The sequence below is a fragment of the Pongo pygmaeus genome, chromosome 14, assembly GCF_028885625.2.
Source record: "Pongo pygmaeus isolate AG05252 chromosome 14, NHGRI_mPonPyg2-v2.0_pri, whole genome shotgun sequence".
NCBI classification, from domain to species: Eukaryota; Metazoa; Chordata; class Mammalia; order Primates; family Hominidae; genus Pongo; species Pongo pygmaeus.
The window spans coordinates 41961845-41987838 of NC_072387.2; the positions used below are offsets into that span (position 1 = coordinate 41961845).

The 25994-nt window shown below is 37.7% G+C and overlaps 1 long non-coding RNA gene across 1 annotated transcript in view; it reads left to right on the plus strand.

Annotated features, from left to right (window-relative positions):
• Positions 1 to 5202: 5202 nt before the first annotated feature.
• LOC129011240 (uncharacterized) overlaps positions 5203 to 25994 on the plus strand; it is an 85605-nt gene continuing 64813 nt past the window's right edge. The window contains exon 1 of the long non-coding RNA XR_008493290.2: positions 5203 to 5969. This is a non-coding gene — a long non-coding RNA (uncharacterized LOC129011240). The remainder of the gene's footprint in view (positions 5970 to 25994) is intronic.

Here is a 25994-nt window from a genome sequence, read left to right on the forward strand (position 1 = left end):
TAGGAATGGTGGATAGAAAACACTCTCCTTTTCCCTATCTGTATTTAAGTTGGCAGCTTGCAAGAGCTATAACTAAGTACTCAGAATAACTTTCAAGGGAATAAGCTGATACATCTCAACTATGGAGGGAAAGATTGTATTTTAACTAGATTTATAAAGCTCTTAAGCTTTATGTGGCACTTGCATTTCAAGATAGAGATTCCCACTAATTAAAATCAAATAAAACTAAGGTTCTTCTTGGCACACTTTCATGCTTTCTTTTTGCCTCATGTGGCCATATTACTACAGAATGGTAATTGTCTCTCTCTATATATAGCCATAGGAAATCACAATTTTAAAATCTTACTAAATTACTGTAAATTTCATGAAATAGTTATAAATTTACTTTTGGAAAGGCTCTGGTTTCACTGGAAAAATCTAGAGAGATAATTTAATTTAGGCAAGCTTCTTGAAGGAGGGATAATTTTATCTCACTTTATCTTTGTATTGCTAATGCCTTGCACAGTGCAAGGGACATAGTAATGTTCAACAGACACTTAATTAACTAAATTGAAGTTATAATTTCATATTGGAATTGATAAAGGGTACCAAAAATCTTTTTGGCTCAGATATTTGTCACTACAATTAAATTCTAGTGAAACAGAAGAAAAGGTACACTCCATATAGTACATGATTTTCTTCATAATAATTGGATTTGGCTAGTACTTTTGATTTCCTACATACTCTATACTTCTAACTCTTGTGAAATTCTGTTCCTGACAGATCCTTCTACTCTTGATAACGTGCCTAACAAAATGCCATAACACAATGAAGCTGAGAAGGCGGGAAGTAATTATAGCTCTTGGAGGAAGGATGAATAGCTATGTCCGTGAAGCGTCTTTTGAAACTGTTCTAAGAAGAGTTGTTCCTATTGCCCTAGTGACATTACTCAGAGAAAAAAATATATGATTTCTTCAGATGTGATTTTATTTTCCTTAGGTTTTAAAATTCTTTTGTAAACCAAAGAAAATTTTTTTACAATCTTTAAACGAACAGTATGTTGCGCACTAAGAATGGTACATCAACGTGAGATTCAAATATTCTTGACAGTGAACAACACAGTAATTTGGCTTTAGTCTCCTATTTACACATTTAAAGAAATGATAATACATACAATGAAAAGAGGAATTAAAAAACAAATTAAGTCAATCATCACTACTTGGGTTAATTTTATAGTATGTGTATATTTAGGTATATATTTACTCTTCAAAAATAAATTAATTTTTCATTCCATTAAGCAAACTATATTATAATATATAACATTCATTTCTGTTGTGAATTTTTATCTAATAAAGGCCACAGCATAATAGGCATAAACTGGGAGGAATTATTCCACTGTTGCTATAGTAGATGTTTCTTTCATCACTAGGCTGAGATCTTTTGGTCCCAGTGGACAGCTTAAACTGCTTAGAAAAGAGTGGCATTGTCTCTTAATCTGTAGTGAAAGCAATAGTGACTGGACTTTAAACCACCTTATTGTGCCTGTGCTTTTCTGCTGGAATCTCTTTTACTTTGGGTTTCACATTTACCCCCATCAGTGACCGAGACCAGAGGAAAATGTGAATCAGGCAGTTTTAGAACACAAGAAAAAATCACCTCTCAAGGGTCAACAGTGGGTCAGGGTCATATCCTCCTACTACGTCATGTTCTGCCTTCCATCTTTGTATATGGAGGGGCCCCTTCAGTCTGACTACCATATTCTATTAAGGGACACCACCGCTCATATTGTCTTATGCCCAATTTCTGCCTCCAAAGAAAGAAAAAGTAAAAACTAAAAGGCAGAAATGAAATCCACAAGCAGACAGCTCAGTGCCACACCCTGGGCCTGATAGTTAAAGATCAACCCCTGACCTAATCGGTTATGTTATCTACAGATTGGAGACATTGTATAGAAAAGCACTGTGAAAATTCCTATCCTGTTTTGTTCCAATCTAATTACTGGTACATGCAGCCCCCAGTCACATTCCCCCTGCTTGCTCAATCGATCACGACCCTCTCATGCGCACCCCCTTAGAGTTGTGAGCCCTTAAAAGGGACGGGAATTGCTCACTCAGGGAGCTCAGATCTTGAGACAGGAGTCTTGCTGATGCTCCCGGCCGAATAAACCCCTTCCTTCTTTAACTCTGTGTCTGAGGAGTTTTGCCTGCGGCTCATCCTGCTACATATCTCTGCTAAAACGGAGCAAAGCTCTTGGACATTCCAATCAAGAAGCAATGATGGAAAGCCAAATTAGGAACAAGGGCACTTGACTTTACATTTTACAAACAGCAGGAAGGAATGAACATCAAAAGTTTAAATTATTAATGGTTTAATTTGAAAGATGAGGTTAAAAAAGGGGGGATGACTGTAATTAAAATACCCAAACTTATGGACTGCTTTGTATCTGCATGGAAATTGGAATTAGCCTTCTATAATTCTCCTTTGATTTACATGTTCAGAAAAATTGTTCTCAGATATCCTTCACCAATATTTCCTTCTCCCAGAGTGCTTTCCATAAATATTTATGTGAAAATTGATTTGACTCTCTTCTAGATTTTCTGGCCTGCTTGCTTATTCAATTTTTTTCCCCTGCCAAAATGAAGCCCTGAATGACAGAGTGGTTAAACAGCTAAATATTCAGGCTGTAGTAGACTGAACTCTCATGCACGATACCTGAAGACCCACAGGTAAGCTCCACATCCAATCTAGGACAATTATACCACTTCAGAGCCTCCATGGCTGAACTTCCTCACAGAGATTTAATTTGTTAGAAAAGTACTTGTCATTTCCACCCAGAAGTCAACTACGGTTGTTTCTTACTTTCTTGATTATAACTTTTACATGGTGAAAAATATCCTTTTGCTATAATAAGTTGGATGTACTTATGAAATGAAGAAAATAGACCTATTATTCTAGTTATCAGGTCTCCAGGGGAAATACTTTGATTGTCTAAAAGCTTCACAGGCTGCTCATTAGTGTAAATCCCTTTTTTGGTCATTTCTGAAGTGAAACACATTCTTTGCTGATGTAAATGCAGTATCAGCTCCTTTAATTCAAGTTGGAATTTCAACAAGAGAGACGAAGCACAGAGGGTTCTACTTATGTCATAATTTACTATTTGGACACATTCATATGATTTTAAAAGAGGTCTGTGCTTATTTCCCACTTAGCTGCCAGGTGGTTGAGGGTTATATATAGTTGAAGTCCCAAATATAAAAGTGGTCATGGACAAAAATTATGCACATTTGATGCTATAAGCGTTTCTCAGAATGGCAAGAACAAATTCTGCTTGGTTGTTTAGTGGGAAAGCTGATAGGCCCAGCACACTCACTAAAGACATTTTCCTGACAAAGTTCTAGCCAGTCATTTTTGCCTGGAGGCCCAGTATAAAGGCCTCCTTGCAAATCTCCCCAAGAGTTGGAAGAACAGCAGATGACTATATCCCAGAGATCCAATGCTCATCCTAAGCACAAGTGAAGCTGAGATCTTGGGTGTCTGAATAATGAACTGAAACTGGTTCTCAACAGATTATAGAAAAATGAGTGTATAAAAATGGAAATAATGCTGGCACCAATGCAGATAAGGGTAGCATCAGACTATTGCTTTTAGAGGCATTATTTGACAAGATACTTCAAAATCGGGCTTTAAAGACATAAACTCAGAGAAAAGTGTTAACTTTCAAGTCTAGCAATACACTATCTACAGGATATGAAGAATATACTCAGTGGAATCACATAAAGGGCTTTGAAGGGGTTCCTTTCTATGTATAAGTATGTAAATGACTGTATGAAGTGAGGACTGATATGGAGATTTCAGAATGTCTTATCCGTAATGACTATTCAAATGAAAAGTACAACAACAGCTGCTAAAGAGTTGGTAAGAAGTGGTGATTCAAGAGTGGTTAGCTGTTAGTTTACATAGTCATTAAAATGAGAAATTCCACAAATAAAACTGTCAAGTATTTGGATTTATACAGAATATTTCCAAATACAAAAGCTATACAAATAAATCACTACCCTCATATATGCCTTATTTTCGAGAGGCCTTACCTTCGAAGCAGATGTTTCAGTAAAGGTGCAATCTTTTATTTAATTCCTATTTAACTTATAAGATACATTTCAAGATAAAGACTGGTTATGCAAAGCAATTTCTTTCTGTGTAAAATCAACTTTACAAAATGGAGATAAACTCGGCAGCATGGCTGCATGAGGACTGGAGAAAACCCAATGAACTTTTCCAGTTTTCAAAATGCAGGTCATATTCTGATTTAACATCATACTGTATCCATCAACTTTGCATCCATGATTCAGCAACACTTATGGCATGTTTAAATTTATAGGGATGAGGCAAAGCTCTCCAAACAACTTTTATACATACACAGGAAAACATTTTCTCAGGGAGACTTACCCGCTCTTTCTTTGGGTCTCTTATCAGAGGGCACCTGTAAAAAAACAGTATCACTCTTAATATCTCAAAATTATACCAGTTTTGTCAAGAATATTGAGTTTGAGACAAAAAATAAGATTGTAAAATCAGAACCAAATGGCCTCCAGAAATGAAAATAAAATGCCAACTGAGGCATGAAGATTGAATGATTTTAGGAACTACACAAATCATCAGGAATCATAAAAGTCATCACTATACTCATTCATGGGGAAGATGCATTAAATTTATTTTTCTCTGACTTAAGTAAAGATTTATACAATACAGGCCTTGTGCAGTGGCTCATGCCTATAATCCCAGCAATTCAGCAGGCCTAGGTGGGAGTTCCAGGCTTAAGCCGAGGAGTTCGAGACCAGACTGGGCAACACAGCGAGACCCCCTGCTCTACAAAAAAATTTTAAAATTAGCTGAGCATGGTGGCATGTGCCCGTAGTCTCAGCTACTTGGAAGGCTGAGGTGGGAGGATCTCTTGAGCCTGGGAGGCAGAGGTTGCAGTGAACCATGATCGTGTCACTGCACTCCAGCCTGGGCGACAGAATGAGGCAAAAAAAAAAAAGATTTACATCATACCATGTGTCTATTTAGTAACTGAGAAGAAGACTAAAGTCTAGTTTTAATCCACTGCTCCAGGGCCCTGGTGCCACCAGTAGTCTCCTTAGTGCTAAAGCCAGGCCCTGCCTCACTGTGTCTCTCAGTGACATCACAGTCCCTAACTCAGCTGACTATTCCTCCCTTCTGCAACTTTATCCTTCTGGCCTTCTGAATCCCATGCTGTCCCTGCTGTCTTTTCTACCCCTCTATTTGCTCCTTATCATTTTCTTGGTGGGCTCTCCTTTTGCCTGTGCCCTTCTTATATGCTGATTTCATTTACTTTAGTTTTATTTTGTCTTGTTAGAGGTGGGTGCTGGCCCTTCTTCCCTTCTCACTTTGCACCTTCTTCCAGGGTGATCTCATCTACTTTCCATCCATATTCTGATAACCTTCAGATTTAGATCTCTAACTTAGGTCTCTTTCCTTGAGTTCCAGGAAAACGCATTTTTTTTTTTTTTTTTTTTTTTTTTAAGATAGAGTCTCACTCTGCCACCCAAGGCCAGGCTGGTCTCGAACTCCTGAACTCAAGTGATCCGCCCACCTCGGCCTCTCAAAGTGCTGGGATTACAGGCATGAGCCACCGTGACTGGCCAAGAGCAAACTGTTGATTGCACATTTGCATTTGGACATTTCACATCAGACATCTCAAACTCTGTGTCCAAAACTCAACGTCCTTTCCTCCCCCCCCACTTTCTCCTCCACCTCCTTGTCCACACACACATACAGATCCCCTTTCTGTGTTCCCTCTGTCTTGGTGAATGGTGTTTCCATCTACCTGTTTGCTCAAATCAGAAACTCAAAGATCACCCATGACTCCTTCCTGTCCTCAGTAAATCCTGCTGAAGCCTACTTCCAAATGTTGCTGGAATCCATCTGCTTCTTTTCATCCCTGCTGCCACCTCCTGGGCAACATTCAGGTAATACCTAGAAAATTGCAATAGTTTCCTAACTTCTTAGTCCGATTCTAGTCTTATTTATCTCCAATCTATATTCTCAGCCAATGTGATTCCTTCAAAATCAATGTGATCACTTCAATCTTCTTAAAATCCTTCAATGATTCCTCATTACTCAAGAATAAATACAGTTTTGTGGTTAAGATTATATGTTTAGCAATCAGAAAGACAGTTCCTAGCCATATGACCTTAAAAAAGTGACCACATTTCTCTAAGCCTCATTTCCTCATCAGTAAAATGGGGTTGCTTTCAGGAGTAAGTACAAAAATTCAGGGGATGTCCTGAGCCCCATGTGTAGCAGAGAAAATGTATACAATAAATATTGGTTGATTATTCTGAAGGAAATTAGGAAAAACAGATGTTTATGTTTATTAACTTTTTCAAAGTATCAGGTACACAGTACTCTACAAGAGTCAGTCAGGAAAGAGGCAAAATGATGATGCAGTTAAAGCTTTGTCCTTGATACCACAGTTCCTTCCCATCCCATTGTTTGTGTTTCTCCCTATATTCTATGCCTGTGCTCTTACTTGCCCCGGGAAAAAGCAAATCCACAAAAGAGTTGATAAGTGACAATAAGATCCACTTTTCCTAAGGATATTCACATATTAAAGGGACATCATTTGACAATAAACACCAATAAATGAACTTCATTTCATTTCAATAAATGGTGCAACTTCAGACATTTGTGACACACAGAGGGGAAAAGATCCCTCCATATTTTTAAACTAATATCAGTGGTTCTGACTTGGTCTGGAAGCGAATATATTTAATGACTATTTGACCTGGAATAAAAAATAGAGTAAACTTAGAAAGTAAAATAAGTTGCGTTACTTGAACATAATAAAATATTAAGCATTATTTTCTAAATACAATAATGTTCTGACAATCATATAAATTAGAAATAACCCAGTAGAATTCTTCCATTTCAGCTGTTTAAAAATTCTCACTTACAAACTAAGAGCAATTGCTGCCGAAAAATATAAGCCTCAGGGCTTGAAAAGGAAACAAAACACAGAAGTATGCTTTCTCAACCACACCTTGAGATGGAGTGCTAACAGAGCTACTCATACATTAATAATAATAATAATAATAAATAATCCTTGGCACAAGAACTGAAAGTCAGATTACTTGATTTCAAAATAAATCAATGCAACCCAACTGAAATAGGAATTCCAGAGAGAATATTTGACAAAAGTATGGCCAAGTATTATCTTGTCCTAAATGTAGAATATTTAAAAGGTATACAGAGTTTGAATTTGATGAATATATAAATGTATACAGAATATGAACATTTCAAGTGCGAGGTATCATGATGAGATAAAAGGAGAAACTAATTATCTGAAATTAAAGCAACAAAAGTTAGTGTTTTGAAAAATGAAAAATATTTGAAAAATATTACTGAAGTTCAAAGATGTTAGAGATATTTAAAAATGAGCCCCTCATGTATCTACCATTTTAGTAGTACGTGAAACATTAGAAGCAGAGGCATAGGGGCCCTCATTTCCCGGGAAAATTGATGAGGGAAAAAATGAATACGTAACACCCATTTTCCATAGTATGTTACTTGTAAAACATTCATAAATGTGATGGTGAACATATTCTTCTTTATGGATTATATAGCAATATTTTAACATAATAATTTTCACTTAAAATCACAGGATGCCAGGGGCCAGGGCAAGAAGGAAAAGGGAGTTATTGATTAACTGGTACAGAGTTCAGTTTTACAAGATGAAGAGTTCTGAAGATGGACAGTGGTGATGGTTGCATAACAATTTGAATGTTCTTAATACCACTGAACCGTACACTTAAAAATGGTTAAGATGGGCTGGGCACAGTGGCTCACGCCTGTAATCACAGCACTTTGGGAGGCCAAGGCGGGTGGATCACAAGGTCAGGAGACGAGACCATCCTGGCTAACAGGGTGAAAACCCGTCTCTACTAAAAATACAAAAAATTAGCCGGGCGTGGTGGCAGGTGCCTGTAGTCCCAGCTACTCGGGAGGCTGAGGCAGGAGAATGCCTTGAACCCAGGAGATGGAGCTTGCAGTGAGCCGAGATAGTGCCACTGCACTCTAGCCTGGGCGACAGAGCGAGACTCTGTCTCAAAAAAAAAAAAAAAAATTGGTTAGGATGATAAATTTTATGTTAAGTGAATTTCATAACAATTAATAAAAAGGGTCCCCCCCAAAAAAAAACCACTAGAAGCACACACTCTATTGCAACCCTGTATATTGAACCTCCTGCTGCTTCCTGCTTCAAACCCCTCTGTTTGGAAATCCAAATAGAAACTCTTTAGAACTTAACAATATAACACATTAAGAGGATGTCTCAGCCACGTGCAGTGGCTCATGCCTGTAATCCCAGCACTTTCAGAGGCCACGGTGGGTAGATCACTAGGTCAGGAGTTCAAGACCAGCGTGGCCAACATGATGAAACCCCATCTCTACTGAAAATACAAAAATTAGCTGGACATGGTGATGTGTGCCTGCAATCCCAGCTACTTGGGAGGCTGAGGCAGGAGAATCGTTTGGACCCAGGAGACAGAGGCTGCAGTGAGCTGAGCCGAGATTGTGCCACTGCACTCCAGCCTGGGCAACAGAGCGAGACTCAGTCTCAAAAAAAAAAAAAAAGGAAGGAAGATATCTCTAAGATCCAAAATGTGACTTATGGATAGACAATTTTAGAAAACTGCTACTATTGGGGGGATAATTATTCATACTCACCTAATAATCCTGAGATTATAGTTAGCTCTGTAAACAGGAAGGAAGGGTACACTTTGGAGCAGATGTGAAATGATGTCACTTATTCACTGATGTCAGTATAGTTAGATTACGTGTCTCTCGACCACCAGTGGGTTTTCTCTGGGTATTGTATTCACTAAACATTTGCTGAGTGCTTAGTCAGTATATAGATAACACACATTTCTAGCACTACACTAGGTGCTTGACCCTTTCTGTTACATAGGTGGCTTGGAGCAGGTAAGTGGTCTATATTGGAGATCCATGAACTCTAGAACTGTAAGAATTATCTCATGGATAATTCATGGATAACTATTAGAATTATCTCATGGATAATTCTCATGGAAAAAACATGACTGTAGTTTTGCCATTTATCACAGACCGCAGATATCATAAACCACGTTTGGATGGCTTCAGTTCCTTCTTAATTAGCAGTAAATTCCTTTGAGGTACATTTAAGGGTAATTTTCAGACCAGGTGCAGTGGCTCACACCTGTAATCCCAGTACTTTGGAGGCCAAGGTGGGAGGATTATTTGAGGCAGGGAGTTTGAGATCAGCCTGGGAAACATGAGGAGATCCTGTCTCTACAAAAAAAATAGAAAAAATTAGCCAGCGTGATGGCTTACATCTGTAATCCCAGCCAGTAGAGAGACTGAGGCAGGAGGATCACTTGAACCCAGGAAGTTGAGGCTGCAATGAGCCAGTGTTCGCAGTGAGCCTGGGTGGCAGAGCAAGATCCTGTCTCCAAAAAAGATAATAATGTAACAGTAAAAAATTTTAAAAAGTCATTTTCCTCATTTGCTGAGATCCCCCAGAAAGTCTTAATTTTGTAATACCTCCAAAACCATAGTAGTTATAAATTCATGTTCAAGCAGACAGTCTAAAAACATCTTAGGTATTTATTTTATGATAAGCCTGGATATAAAATGCAATTGCTTTTTGAAACAAATGTATCCAGTAGTGTATCCTGTGCCCACATAGCCAAATATGACAGATTAAAATACAGAACTGCACTAGATAACCATAAAAACATCCAGATAATTTTTTTTGGGAGGCTATGTCCCTTAGGGCTTGTAATTATCAATCAAGTCAATGAATACATTAACTACTATTGTACTAGTCAAACTAGAAAGCAGTTTCAACACCTGCTGCTCCTGAAAAACAAAGGGTGCATTTGTTCCTAATGCCCTCATGTTAACCTTTAAAACCAAAAGCAGTAGATAAAAATCCCAGAGTAAATAAGTTCTTATGTAAACATGGAAGCTATTTTATTATCTGCCCTTTACTTTATTCAGAACCCACCTGCTGGTTTCAAACTCAATAGATTATATTCAGTAGTAACCTTGATTTGAATATTACTGGATAATGTCTAAGTAATAATGAGTAGAAAACGTTAATCACTAGATTACTACTGGAAAGTTAGTTTCCTTGGACAAGTGTATGGGATGTATTACACACTGAATTTGGCCTGAGTAATTTATGGCTGACTTTGTCATAGGTGAATTATATCTCAAATAACCTTTTCCTAAATCACCCTTGTCTTAGTTCGTTTGCGTGTTGCTACAAAGAAATACCTGATGATATATATATATATATATATATATTTATTTGGCTCACAATTCTGGTCTCTCGAACAGCTCAAAACTGGGCAAGGGCCTCAGGCTATTTCCACTACTGGCTGAAGGTGAAGGGGAATCTGTATATAGAGAGATCACAGGGAGAGAGAGGAAGCAAAAGAGGGGCCAGGTGCCAGGCTCTTTTTAATGACCAGCTTTTACAAGAACCAATAAAGTGAGAACTCACTCACCCCTCAACCCCAGTGAGGGCTTTAATCTATTCGTGAGGGATCTGCCTCTGTGACCCAGACACCTCCCATTAGACACCCACCTCCAACATTGACATTAAATTTCAACATGAGTTTTGAGGGATCAAACATCCAAACTATAGCACTCCTCATGTTAGCTACCCAATAGATCATGTACAAATTATACATAAAAAGTATAGGGTTTAAAAAAAGAAAATAAAATACTTCAAAGCATTGTAATCTGTAATTGCAGAGTCATTCTGACAAGACAGTCTTAAAGAAGAGATTAACCAAACTATCAGTTGATGAAGAGGTAAAATGAAAATATAATGTTCCTTATTTACCATACTAAATTCTCACTATTCCCTTTAAATTTGAATTCAAAATATTGCAAGCATGGCCTTGCAGGAAAGTTCCCAAAACTTTCTATTTCTGCAAAAATTCTGTATAGTGATTTCGGTCTAATTATCAAAGCTATTCTTTTCCTGACTCAGGCTGAGAAAAGGCCGTACTGACTCTTAGCTAGAAGGAGGGAAGAGACAGGGATGATCACAATTTCCTCACATGTAACTATGTGATGAAAGCAAAAAAGAAAAAAAAAAAACCAAAATCACTAAAAAAGATTATATAGTTTTAAATATACTTTTTATTTTTGTTTAATCTTCCCTGATTTCCTATAGATCTGAGATATGTAATGCTTATTTTCATTGCTATATAAAAATCTCAATAAACTTTATACATAGAGTAAAATGAAAATCCACTTTTGTGGACTGAAAAATGTTTCGGTTTCGCCTATGATACATAAATCTCTCTGTTTCTAAATATAAATTTTGGTATATGTATATTAGCCTTCATATATTTGAAGTAGAAGGAGTAATACAGAATTTTAGACATTTAATCTAATGCAAAAACATGAGTCTTTACTAGTTCAGTGAGTCTAAAATGATGTTATTAATAAACCATAGCATTTTAATAAGCGTTCTTGACATCTGGTGCTAATAAAAAGGACTTTATGTTTTACAGTTAACATTTAAGGAAAAAACATGACTGTAGTTTTGTTATTTATCATAGATCATAGATGGCATAGCCCACATTTGGGTGGCTTCATTTCCTTCTTGATTTGTTTACGTAAAGAGGCTACTTTTTCTCTCTCTTTCTGTGCATATTTTATACAGGATTTGGGCCAAGTCCCAGAAATTAATACATGAAAAAAGAAAGGAATTCATTAAATTTAATGTGAAGTTTCTGAAAAACAAAACTGATTATAGACTTTTTCTGGATCCAGTTTAGTTAATAGATTCATTCTAAAACAAGGATCCAAGGAATTTTGCATCTGGAAAAATATTTGAAGCAAGTTTTCTGGAAATGCAAGAGACCACAAGGACCTAAAAACTTCCGTCTCTTGTACAACTATATGCCCTAGGCAAATACTGACTAGACCTTCTATCCAAAACAGGTTCTTCCACAAGCCTGTGTGCAAGCTAGCAGCTGAGCGTGATGCTGCTGCAACACCTAGACAGGGATGGAGGCTTCCAGGTGCTCTCCTTGCCTCTGGCTAGCCCTTTTCCAACCATGAAACTGAAGTATGGTCTTCCCTTTTCCTACTTGCTCAGACTTTTTGTGTTCTTCCCTTTAGATCCTTTGCTGAGTGTCCTGCTCCAACTTGGACATTAGACTTGAGTCGCACTCTGACTTTCATTAACCCCAACTTACCACTTCGTTACACGTTCCTCTAGAAAATATCATGCTTATCTGGAAGCATCAGTGCAAGAGTAGAAAACATATGTCATATGACTTTTCCCTAGATTTTGTTAAAGGATTGAAAATTAATGATTACATTTACCAGATAGTAATAACAGAAATAGTGTGCTCTAAGATGCTCAATAAGACACACAGAAGCTCAGACTGAAAAGACAATAGATTAATCCGTGAGAAATAGAGAGATGGGAGTGATAATTAGCTCAAAATCAAACAAATTTTATCCTCAGAACTATTTAATTCTGAAAATAAGAGAGAAATAAGATATATAGATATAAACACCATTAGAAAGCAATTAAATGCAGAATTTATTACAATACAGAATTAACTGATTGAGATAATAAGCACAATTAATTTTTAGAATACCTTAAAGTTAGTGAAAGAGGTTATGCTGTTGAAAATCTGACTAGATTAGAATAAAATTGAGTTCTTTTTTAAACTAAATTATTGTTATTATTATTAAATTTTTATTGATACATAATAGTTGTACATACTTATGGGATATGTGATGTTTCGATATGTGTTCATTGTGTTATGAGCAAATCGGATTATAATAGCATATCCAGCACTTAAATATTTATCATTTCTTTTTACTGAGTACATTCAAAACCCTCTCTTCTAGCTTTTTCGAAATATGATACATTATTGCTAATTCTCTCATTCTCCCTCCTCACTACACTTCCCATCCTCTGGTAACCATTATTCTACTCTCTACTTCTATGAGAACAACTTTTTTAGATTTCATATGAGTGATATCATGCAGTATTCATCTTTTTGTTCCTGACTTATTTCACTCAATATAATTTAACAGGTTCATCCATGTTGCCACAAGTGACAAAATATTCTTTTTTTGTGGCTGAATAGTATTCTGTTTTGTATATATACTGTATTTTTAAGTTCATTAAACCACTGAGGGGATTTAGGTTCTTTACTTACCTTGGCTGTTGTGAATTGTACTGTGCTAAACACAGGAGTGCAAATACCTCTTTGACATATTGATATCATTTCCTTTGGATATATGCCCAGTAGTGGGATTGCTGGAGTACAGGGTAGTTCTATTTCTAATTTTTTTTGAGGAACCGCCATACTGTTTTCCATGATGGCTGAACTAATTTACGTTTCCGCTACCAATGTGTAAGGGTTCCCTTTTCTCCACATCTTCACCAACATTTGCTACTGTTTGTCTTTTTGATAATAGTCATTCTAACCAGAATGAAGTGATATCTATTTGCATTTCCCTGATGATTAAAAATGTTGAGCTGCTTTTCATATATTTCTTGGCCATTTGTATGTCTTAAGAAATGTAAAGTCAGGTCTTCTGCCCATTTTTTAATTGAGTTTTTGTTGTTGTTGTTGAGTTGTTTCAGTTCCCTATATATTTTGGATATTAACCCCTCATCAGATGCATAGTTTGCAAATATATTCTCTCACTCTGCATGCTGTCTCTTTGCTTTGTTGATTGTTCTATCGTCCTGAAACGCTGTGCCAAAAAAAAAAAAAAAATAGGTTGATGTAATCCTGTTTGTCTGTACTTGCATTTGCTGCCTATGCTTTTGAAGTTTTTATCCAAAAAAATCCTGGTGTAGGATATTTTTCATGGACATTTTCTCCTGTGTTTTCTCTTTTAGCAGTTTTGTAGTTTTGGGTCTCACATTTAAGTTTTTAATTCATCTTGAGTTGATGTTTGTCTATGGTGAGAGAAAAGGGTCTAGTTTCATTCTTCTGCATGTGTTTAACCAGTTTTCCTAACACTATTTATTGAAGAGACATTCCTTTCCCCATTTGTATTTTTGGCAACTTTGTCAAAAATTAGCTGGCGGTAGATCCATGGATTTATTTCTGGATTTTTGATTCTGTTCCATCAGTCTATGTGTCTGTTTTCATGCCAGTACCATGTTGTTTTGGTTACTAACACTTGGTAGTATATTTTGAAGTCAGGTAGTCTAATGTCACCAGCTTTATTCTTTTTGCACAATATTTCTTTGGCTATTCAGGATCTTTTGTGGTTTCATGAAAATTGTAGAATGATTTTTCTATTTTTGTGAAGAAAGTCACTGATAATTTGTTAGCAATTGCATTGAAACTGTAGATTGCTTTGAGTAGTATGGACATTTTAACAATATAAATTATTGCAATTCATGAACACAGGATAACATTCTATTTTTTGTGTCTTCTTCAATTTTTTTGTAGTTTTAATTGTAGATATCTTTTGCTTCGTTAGTTAAATTTATTCCTAGGTAATTTTTTGTAGCTATTGAAAATGGTATTGCCTTCTTGATTTCTTTTTCAGGTTCTTCACTATTGGCATATAGAAATACAACTGATTTTGTATGTTGATTTCGTATCTTGCAACTTTACTTAATTTATTTATCAGTTCTAATAGTTTTTTTGTGTGAAGTATGGGGTTTTCCGTATATAAAGATCATACTACCTGCAAACAGGGACAGCTTGATTTCTACTCTTCCCTTTTAGATTCCCTTTATTTCTTTCTTCTACCTGATTACTCTAGCTAGGACTTCCAAGACTATGTTCGATAAAAGTGGTGAAAGTGGGCACGTTTGTCTTGTTTCAGATCTTAGAGAGAAAGCTTTTAGCTTTTTCCCTTTCAGAATGATGTTGGCTGTGAGCCTGTTATGTATGGCCTTTATTATGTTGAGGCATGTTCCTTCTATACCTAATTTGTTGAGAGTTTTTATCATGAAGAGATGTTGAATTTTATCAAATACTTCTATTGAAATAGTATGATTTCTGTCCTTCATTCTGTTAACATAATATATCATGTTTATTGATTTTCCTGTGTTGAACCATCCTTGCATCCCTAAAATGAATTCCGCTTGATTTTGGTGAATGATATTTTTAATGTGCTGCTGAATTTGGTTTGCTTATTTTTGTTGAGGATTTTTGTGTCTATGTTAATTAGGGATATTAAGCTGCAGTTTTCTTTTTTTGTTGTGTTATTGAAATTTAGTTATGGACCCTGAATGAGATCACAGTCTAGGCTAGAAGACAGCTCTATAACAAAAAGGTTACAATCTTATAGTCTTGTAGGATCGTAAGTTTTTTGTTTAGATATACAAGACGTAATGGTTGCCCAAGAGGCAGAAGTAGTGGACATCATGTAGAGAATCAGGGGAGGTTTACAGATTGTAATATTTAACATGGCTGTTGAAGAATATGCTCACTGGGAAAACACAGGGAGAGGGGAATTCCAGGGAAAGGAAACAACATGTACAAAAGAAAGGAGCAGAAGAAAGCATGGCTCTTTGGGGAAATGCAGGTGAGGTTTGTTTTTTGTTTTTGTTTGTTTTTTAAAAGAGACAGGGTGTTGCTCTGTCCCCCAGGCTGGAGTGCAGTGGTGCAATCCTGTCTCACTGCAGTGTAGACCTCCTGTGCTCGAGGAATCCTTCCACCTCCGCCTCCTGAGTAGCTGAGACCTCAGGCACATGCCACCAGGCCTGGCTAATTTTTTATTTTTTGTAGATGGGGTCTCACTATGTTGCCTAGGCCAGTCTTGAACTCCTGGGCTCAAGCAATCCTTCTCCCTCTATCTCCTAAAGTGCTGGAATTATAGGTGTGAGCCCCCGTGCCTGGCTGAAATGCAGGTATTTTGGAATTGCTGAAATATCAGTTACAGAAAAGAGTGGAAAGTGATAGGGTTTAAGAGACAGACATGGGCTAGATAATAAAATACTTTACTACGTTAATGAGTTGAGAACAATTTCTGTGGTGATAAGGACTCTAAAAATGTAAGTTTTATAATCTAGAAGCAACATGAGGGATGGACCGGGGGTGGAGAGGAAGAGATCGGACACAAGTCAGGGGATTGTTTTCATAAACCATGACTAGGTGAAACATAGGGCCTGGACTAGACTATGTATACAGAAAGGGTGTCTTGGATGGTTTTCAGGTTTTGGCGTGAGCACCTGGTTCATGTCGAGAAAGGGAGTAACAGGGGAGGTATACAGGGGTTTGGAGCATAAGAAAAGGAGTTTTACTTTTATACACATTGAGTGTGAAGTGACTATGAGACACTCGGTTGGGTCTGCATAGAGAAGCTGGAGCTCAGGAATGTGGAATATCAATGATGTTTCAGCTGTAAAAGACGCTGAGATTGTTTAAGGAAAGTGTGGTTATACCGAGAATAAGAGAGGTAAAGGCAAAAATCTTGGCATGATAGTATTTGTGAAGTTGAAGTAAGATTGAAGAAGAGCAGCCAGAGAAGAAAGTGATATGGTATATGACAAAAAAGGGAAGACTTTAGCCAGCAGGAATAGATTAATAGAAAAGAACTGAAAATTGATACCTCTGAAGTCACTAAAAGTTGGTAATTATGAAGTGGCCTTGGCAAGAGCCAGAAGACAGAAATTAGAATAAAATAAATTAAGGAACAAGTGGGAAATAATTTACTTCAAGAAACTCAATCAGAAAGATTGAAGGAAGCAAAAGTGCTGGGCTTGAGAGGCAGTTTGATGGAGGGCTTTTGTAATTTAAAGGAGATCAGGAGATCTCAGTATGTTCAGGGCCTAAGGAGAAGGAGCTAGTAAAGAACACAGGTGCAAATACAAGGCAACAGGATTTCTGGAATGGACCAAGGGGCACGGGGTCTCCTGGAGAAGGAGATGAGGAGGGTGTGGATAATGACAGTCTGGCCATGGTGGGCAGCTGATAGTTGCGGGGCACACATAGGAGGAACTCTCAGTTCTCTGGGGTATGAAGGCCAGATAAGGAAGGGCTGGAGCTGGAGCTGGGGACAGTTGTGGGGGTGGGTGTCAGGGGAAACCTATTGTCCATCTGAGACGCAACACAGTGTTTTCCTCTGCCACACTGTTGTAGTACTCAGACTATAGCTTCACGCTTAAACACTGCCTCCAACTAGTCCCTAGTTATTTCACAAATCTGTCTTCTGTCCTTATGCAAATGTGAGTACTAGAAATTAATATTTCTCCTTCTCTATTTTCCTTAAGGCATTACTGTATATTAGAAAGACTTGAGTTTCTGAATTAAATACATTGGGTTTGAGTCTTGAATCCACCTCTTACTAGTTATATGCGCTTAGGCAACTCTTCTCCGTTGTCTGAAATTTAGATTCCTTACATATAAAATGGCGGTAGTAATATAGACCTCATAAGAATGTACAGATTAAGCTAAAAACTTGTGTACCATCTCTCATCCATAACATGGAGGCCTAGACTGGGCACCTGATATGCTTAATCTATACATAATAAACAAATGAGTAACCTGGAACACCGATGTATATCAACATGAAAATGTCTTTTCTTCAACTATTATATTCAGTTTCATCTCTAACTTTAAAATATATTGCCTAACGTTAAAGAAACTATGGGAAAGGGTCATTCTATTACATTCCAATTTTGTCCTTTAGTAATCACAGCCGCCACCTCACTTTTAGGTGTGCATAGCAAGAAATCCAAATCAAGAGCTTGGGTTGGTTATTACCATGTGGCAGGCCTCCTTGGGCAACACCCCACTGGGTTTGAGTATTTCATAGGCATATTTGCCTTGGCCTTTAGTCTTGTTTTCATAGCTCAATAGTGCCAGCTTTCAAGATTATACAAGATTGTAGTGACATATTTTATTTAATGCTTCATTTTCTTTATAAGAGTAGTTTTTGGCTGAGAACAAAACAAACAAAAACAACAACAAAACATTCTATGCTTCATAAGCCTCATGCCTCTTGGGCCCTGGCTTGTTCAGCTGAATATAGGCCAATAGAGAATAACTGGGTCACCAAGTTCTGGACACATCGCCCTGGAAAATGTCAGATGTTGGATGGTCTATTCCTTTCTCTGGCACCAGCTCAAGTAACTTCATGAATAAATCCTAAGTGCTTTAAGAAATAAAAATGACTCTTAAGAACATGTTTTCTTTCAAGTATAGAGAAAACACTGGTGATGCTGGCTTTTCTTTTTTAGCATCCTTTTTCATTTTGAATTTGAAAGCCACAGAAAAGCCAGTTGTTTAAGGAAATCCCAATAAGAGATGAAGTATATGAGATAGTAATAATAACATAGAGCCACTCTTTTATCTGTGTAAATGGAGGTGTAGGCCTTTAAAACTATTATTGACCAAAACATAGTTTAACATCATTTTTAGACAAAACACATTGCTGCATGCTACCATTTTAAAAAGAAGATAAAAACATTCTCCAAACATGAAAAATGTTTTTAAAAAAGAGTGTGTAACAGGGAGGATTTGGGGCCCTGCTAATTCAGCATTTGAAAAGAATGGTCTGAGTTGTTGCTTCTCTATTCTTGCAACTTCTGCACAAAGGTGCTGATGAGTAGTGAAGAGATAAAAGGTACATAGCAGAAAGAAAAGGCTTAAAAAGCAAAATTGATAGTTCATGATGTGAGACCCACAAGCTAAACAGACAGTCCTTGAATAATGGAAAGATGATTTTTTTGTGTGTGTGTTTACTTAATGCCTCATCTCCTAACAACTCAAAGGGCTTTCTACTTGTGGAGGCTATGAGAATGCACTGTTCAGATATTTTGCTACAGGGTGCTTCTACCCCTGTCAATTCATCATCCTCCTGATGTGAAGAGCACACTTCCTGCAGGCTGCTCCTGCCCAGTGAATGAACTTGGCAGGAGGACTGATGCAGACTGTTTCCAGTGAGAGGTGGGACACTTCCTATAGGTGGGTTTGGCTCTGGGACTCTCCACTGATCAGCTAAACTTTGTTGGAACTGCATTGTGGTCTGAAAACCCTCCTTCTCTCTCTCCTTCCGTGAGTGTCAGGCATCCATTGCAGTCTGGACGCTCTTCCCAACTTTCCTTTCTACCTTCCCTAAGAAATCTCTTGCACATCTAATCCTATCTTCATATCTACTCTTGGAAGACATGAACTAACATATTCATCCACTATTTTATTTTTGCTTTATCACCATAGGCAGTTACTTATAGACAGAAAAATCGAGGCAAAAAAAGATTTAATAAATTGCCAAAGGAGATAAGATAACTCAGTGGCCTATCTGAGCTCTTTCTTATGACCCGAGGCTTCTGATTCCCTACAATCTTTCATTTAGCAGATATTTATTGAATGACTATTATGTGGTTGGCTCTAGAGCTTATCCTAAGAATATAGAGCTCCTATTGAAAGGTTCTATGCAAGAGAGTGGCATGCTCAGATTTGTGATATAATCAGATCATTTTGCTAAAAGTAGAAAATGAATGAAGGCAAGCAAGGCCAGATTAGAGGAGGCCAGTGTGGAAGCTGTTGCAGACATTCAGAGAAGAGATGATAGCAGCATGTGTGAGAGTAGAAGAGGCAAGGAAATGTTTAATAAGGAAAATTGAGAAGATTGGTGACTCAGTAGATATTTACTCTGCACCAGGGCCTGGCCTATACTCTGGGAAGGCAGAGAATAAAAGACACATTCCCAACTGTCCAGAAGGATTTGGCTGGCTTTTGTTCAAAGATATGTAAGTAAAGGAACTTTTAATTCACCCCAGTTGCTTGAAGCCCAGGAACATAATGGAAAACAGGAGGAAAAACCCAAGTCTCCAACAACAACAAAACCAGAATATGGCCATAAGCCTAAACCACAGACTGTGACACACAGAAGCCATTTATGGTGGAAAGGTCTGCCAACAGGAGGATGCTGAGAGCAGACACAAGCCTCAGACTCTGAACAGGATGCAACCATCTCCAAAAGTAAGTGTCACGATAGTGGAAAGTCTATCCATTGATCCTTTGACCGGGAAAACCAGTACTAAGAGAATTTGAGGGAGGCAGGGAGTCCCCTTATGTGTAGTTCTCTAACACAAAAAGAAGTCAGGGGAGGTGGGGCTAAGACAGGCTGATGCCCCATATTACCTTTTACACCCAGAAGTGAAGCCAGGCTGAAGGACAGAAGGGAATAATCAAGTATCAGATCTTGAGACAAAGCCTTGTGATTTACCGGGCTTTAGTATGAATCAAACTGCCTTCTAGAACAAGATTTACAACAAAAGCCTGCCAGTCAAATCTGGCTCATTGCTTATTTTTGTTCTGTTGTGAGCTGGGAATGATTTTTACATTTTAAATAGTTAAAAAAAATAAAAAGCAGCCAGGCACGGTGGCTCATGCCTGTAATCCCAGTACTGTGGGAGGCTGAGGTGGGTGGATCACAAGGTCAGATTGAGATCATGGCGGTCAACATGGCGAAACTCCGTCTCTACCAAAAAAAAAAAAAAAATTAGCCGGGCATGGTGGTGAGCACCTGTAGTCCCAGCTACTCGGGAGGCTGAGGCAGGGGTATCACTTGAACCTGGGAGGCGGAGGTTGCAGTGAGCCAAGATTGCACCACTGCACTCCAGCCTGGAGACAGAGCAAGACTCCGTCTCAACAAAATAAATAAATAAAATGAATAAATAAATAAAATAGATAAAAAATAACGAATAATATTTCATGACAAGAAAGTCATATGATATCCAAATTTCAATGTCTGTGAATAAAGTTTTATTGGAACACAGCCATAAGCATTTGTTTATATATTGTCTATGGCTGCTTTCAGGCTATATATGTATCAGTGTGCTAGGGCTGCCATAACAAAATATCACAGACTGGGTGGCTTAAACAACAGAATTTTCTTTTCTTTTCTTTTTTGAGATGGACTCTCACTCTGTTGCCCAGGCTGGAATGCAATGGCATGATCTCAGCTCACTGCAACCTCTGCCTCCCGGATTCAAGCAATTCTCCTGCCTCAGCCTCCCAAGTAACTGGGATTACAAGCATGAGCCACCATACCCAGCTAACTTTTATATTTTTAGTAGAGATGAAGTTTCACCATGTTGGCCAGGCTGGTCTCGAATTCCTGGCCTCAAGAGAACTGTCCCCCTCGGCCTCCCAAAGTGCTGGGATTACAGGTGTGAGCCACCACACCCGGCCAGAAATTAATTTTCTTACATTTCTGGAGGCTGGGAAGTCCAAGGTATCAGCAGTGTTGTTTTCTCCTGAGGCCTCTTTCCTTGGCTGGCAGATGACCGCCTTTTTGCTGTGTCCTCATATGGCCTTTTCTCCTTGTAAGTTTTCATTCCTGTGTCCTTCTCTTTTTCTAAGGACACCAGTCCGTATGGCACAGCCCTTATGAATGGGATCGGTGCCTTTGTAAAAGACACACCAGAAAGCTACCTTGTCCCTTGAACTATGTGGGAACACAGGGACAAGGTGCCATCTATGAACCAGAAAGCAGGCACTGAATTTGCTATACCCTGATCTTGGACTTCCCAGCCTCCAGAATTGTGAGAATGGACTAAGATGAGGGAAACAATTCTGTTTGTAACAGGCTACAATGACGCAGTTGAGTAGTTGAAGCAGAAACTGTAAGGTTCTCAAAGCCTAAAACATTTACTATCTGGCTCTCCACAAAAGAACTTTGCCAATGATGTCCAAAAGTGAGAGAAGACTTGCCCCCAGGGCAAAGGAACTAAAAGATTTGGTGACAGAGTGTTTGTGACAAGAAAACAAATTGCCCCAGTGCATTTCCACCTAAGCCTTAGGCTCATGTTATTCCTTAGCAAGCAGGATGTCAAATGATTGTGGCAAAGAGGGTAGATATGGAAGAAGAAAATCCATCACACAGAAAATTGGCTTTCCTGAAGAAGCAATCAACAATCAGAACACAAAGATAATTCAGTCGGTAATGGAACTTTTGTGAAATAAACAACCACTTTATTTGTTGCTTGATGGGTCCCACTGTCCTCCAGAAAATCTAATACAAGCAATGCCAAGTTTCAGTGGCATCACTGATATTCCTCTCTAAAGGATGAGTCATACAGGCATACAGATGAAAATCCTCAAAGCCAGAAAAGAACTTTCGTTTACAAAGATTTGGGGGAAATAGAATTGGAATTAAAAACTGTCTGCCCATTTAAGTTATTCTGTAAGCCTGAAAACAACAGATAGACTATATTAGGAGTGCAAGAATTCAGGAAACATCCAATACACTTGCCTTAGTCCATTCGGGCTACTATACTAAACTACCATAGACTGGGTGGCTCATAAACAAACTTCTTTCTCACAGTCCTGGAGGCTGGAAAGTCCAAGATCAAGGTGCCAGCAGAACTGGTGTCTGTTGAGTGCCCATTTCCTGGTTTATCTTTTTGCTATGTTCCAACAAGGCAGAAGGGGCAGGGATCTTTTTGGGGCCTCTTTTACAAGAGTATTGATCCCATTGTAAGGGTTTCATTCTCATGACTTAATCACCTCCTAAAGCCCCCACCTCCTAATACCATCATATTGGGGGTTAGATTTCAACATATGAATTTTGAGGGTAACATAAGCATTTGGTATATAGCAGTAACTCCTTAAAAATACGAAGATTTTGATAACAAAAACTACTAAAGGGAAGATAAAAATTGAAAACTTAACTAAGACTTGGAGAAGCCATGATACAAGAACAGGTGGTGAGCATCAAACTCATTTAAATATAGAATCACAGCATTTCCATCATCTTACATGGTTATAGTTTCTGTAATTATCATTCACACCATTATTTAGGTTTGTATTCTGACAATGCCAAAATAATTATATAAAAACAAAACTCAAAAAGTGCGAAGAAGGGGATGTTGGAGAAGGTGTTAATGTGCTCATTTCCTTATCTTTTAGAAGAGGAAGTTAAAAGGTATCACTTAAAGTTGAAATATATAGGTTTTTTGGTTTTTTTGTTTTTTGTTTGTTTGTTTGTTTGTTTTGAGACGGAGTCTTGCTCTGTCACCCAGGCTGGAGTGCAGTGGCGCAATCTTGGCTCACTGCAAACTCTGCCTCCCGGGTTCACGCCATTCTCCTGCTTCAGCCTCCCGAGAAATATGTAGTTTATAAAAGCATAACAAACTCAACTGCTTAGTGTTTTTCATGTTTTCAGCAAGGAATCTTTTATAATCTGGTTTCTCTTGGGTAGAGAAACTTTTAATTTAGCAGTTCTTTTAGTCTCACTAGGTGCTTCTTCTTATCTCCAAATAAAATTAAAATATAATACATTATGATGATAATAATATGTAGATTCAGCAAGGCTGCTGCTAACACAGACAGGGTCTTTATGTAAATTAGAATCCAGCAATTCCTGTTGGGAAACAAATTATATATTCTCTCTCTCTCTTTCTCGGTAGATGGATTACAAAAGGCCATCTTGCTACTGACAAATGTGTCTGGATTTCAGACCCCATTCTTCCTATGGGCACTTCTGATTGAGGAACAATCTGCACAACATGTTTACTATTTTTTTTTTTGGAGATGGAGTCTCGTTTTGTTGACCAGGCTGGAGTGCAGTGGTGCAATCTCGGCTTACTGCAACCTCCGCCTCCCAGGTTCAAGTAATTCTCCTGCCTCAGTCTCCTAAGTAGCTGGGATTACAGGCACATACCACCAGCATGATCCACCTACCTCAGCCTCCCAAAGTGCTGGGATTACAGGCGTGGGCTACTGTGCCTGTCCTATTATTATTATTTTAATCTTGCTGTCGTTTTTTCATTTTTTACAGCCTATTGAGGTACAAATGATGTAAGATAAATTGCATAGATATAGTGTACAATTTGATAAGTTATGATGTACTATATCCATGAAACTACCACCACAATCAAGGTAATAAACATCTCTTTCCTCCAAAAGTTTCCTCATGACCCTTTTCCACCTCTCCCATTCTTTCTTTCCCTCCCACCTCCAGCACCCAAATGACTAAGCATGTGCCTTCTCTCGCTATAGATCAGTTTGCATTCTTTAAAATTTTGTATACATAAAATCATACAGCATTTATTCTATTTTTCCTGGCTTCTTTCATTTAGCATAATGCATTTGACATTCATTCATATTACTGCATGTATAATTAGTTTGTTCTTTATTATTGAGTAGTGTTCTATTATTTAGAGATAGCACAATCTGTCTACTCATTTGTCTGCTGATGGACACTTAGGTTGTTTCTAGGTTTTTGCTATTACACAAAAGCTTCTATGAACATTTGTGTACAATTCTTCATCTAGATATTTTCTTCTTTTTCTCATGGAAGTGGGAAGGTGAAATCGTATGATAGGTACGTTTACTTTTTAAGAACTGCCAAGTTGTGCAGATTCGTGCTTCCATATCGTACCATGTTTCTTTTGCCTAAAGGACTTCCTTTAACATTTATTGTAGAACAAGTCTTTTGGTGTTAAATTGTTTATTATTTTGTATGTGTAAACCAGTCATTATTTCATGTTTATTTGAAATATATTTTTTCTGGATATAGAATTCTAGCTTGACACTTTCTTTTTCAGAACATAGACTTATTGCTCCAATGGCTTGCATTGTTTCCAAAGAAAAATGTGATGCCATTCTAAACTTTGTACCTCTGTATGTAATATGTCTGTTTTCCTCTGGCTGAACTAAGATGATCTCTTTATTATTAGTGTTAAGTAATTCCTTTATAATGTGCTTCTTAATGTAATTTTCAAATTTCTTACACTCGGAGTTCATTGAGCTTTCCAGTTCTGTGGGTTTTTTCAACCAATTTATAAAATTTAGGCCATTATGTCTTCAAATATTTTTTCCTGTTTTCCCCTTTCTTTATTCCTTTGAAGATTCTAATTATGGGATGAAGGTCAATGGCAAAAGGAAAGATTGGGCTGGGCACGATGGCTCACGTCTGTAATCCCAGCACTTTGGGAGGCCGAGGCAGGCGGATCACGAGGTCAGGAGATGGAGACAATCCTGGCCAACATGGTGAAACCCTGTCTCTAGTAAAATACAAAAAAAAAAAAAAAAAAAATAGCTGGGTGTGGTGCCTCGTGCTTGTAGTCCCAGGTACTCGGGAGGCTGAGGCAGGAGAATCGCTTGAACCTGGGAGGCAGAGGTTGCAGTGAACCGAGATAGTGCCACTGCACTCCAGCCTGGTGACAGAGCAAGACTCCATCTCAAAAAAAAAAAAAAGAAAGATTGTTTCTGGGCCATGGAATTGGGTTGATATTTTACTTCCTCCTTTGTCTTGTACATATTTCTTAAATTTTAAATGTTGACAACGTTTCCTGCTTATTTTTAAAAATAACTGACAACTCATTTCTTGAATAGAGAAATTCTTATCCCAAATTAAAAAATAAAAGTCATTAATATGCTACATTTTTTTCTAGATTTCTAAAGCATCATGTAGAATCAACTAAAAAAAAAAAAAAGGTGACCAAAATGAACAACATCTTTCTTGCACTCAACTAAAATTGCCAGTTCTTATATTTTAAAGCTATATTATCATTTTTGAAATTGGCAACTTTAAGCCTGCTCAAAGATATAAATGTGTGTGCTGTTCATACAGTGAGATACTACTCTGTAATAAAAATAAATGAATTATTGATATAAGCAACAACATACATGAATCTCAAAATAATTAGGCTAAGTGAAGTAAACAAGACAAAAAGAGCACATACTGTTTAATTCCATATTTGTAAAATTCTAGAAAATGCAAACTAATGTGCTGTGACAGAAAGCTGGTCCGTGGTTGCCTGGGGATGACAGTTGTGAGGAAGGAGAGACCACCAAGGGGTGTGAGGAAACTGTGGCTGTGTTGGACATGGCCAATATCTTAGTTATGTGATGGTGTCCTGGGTGCTGGCATGTGTTAAAACTTATCAAATTATACACTTTAAATATGTGCAGTTTATTGTGTGTTAATTGTACCTCAGCAAAGTTGATTTAAAAATTCATTTTATGTTAAACACAATAAAG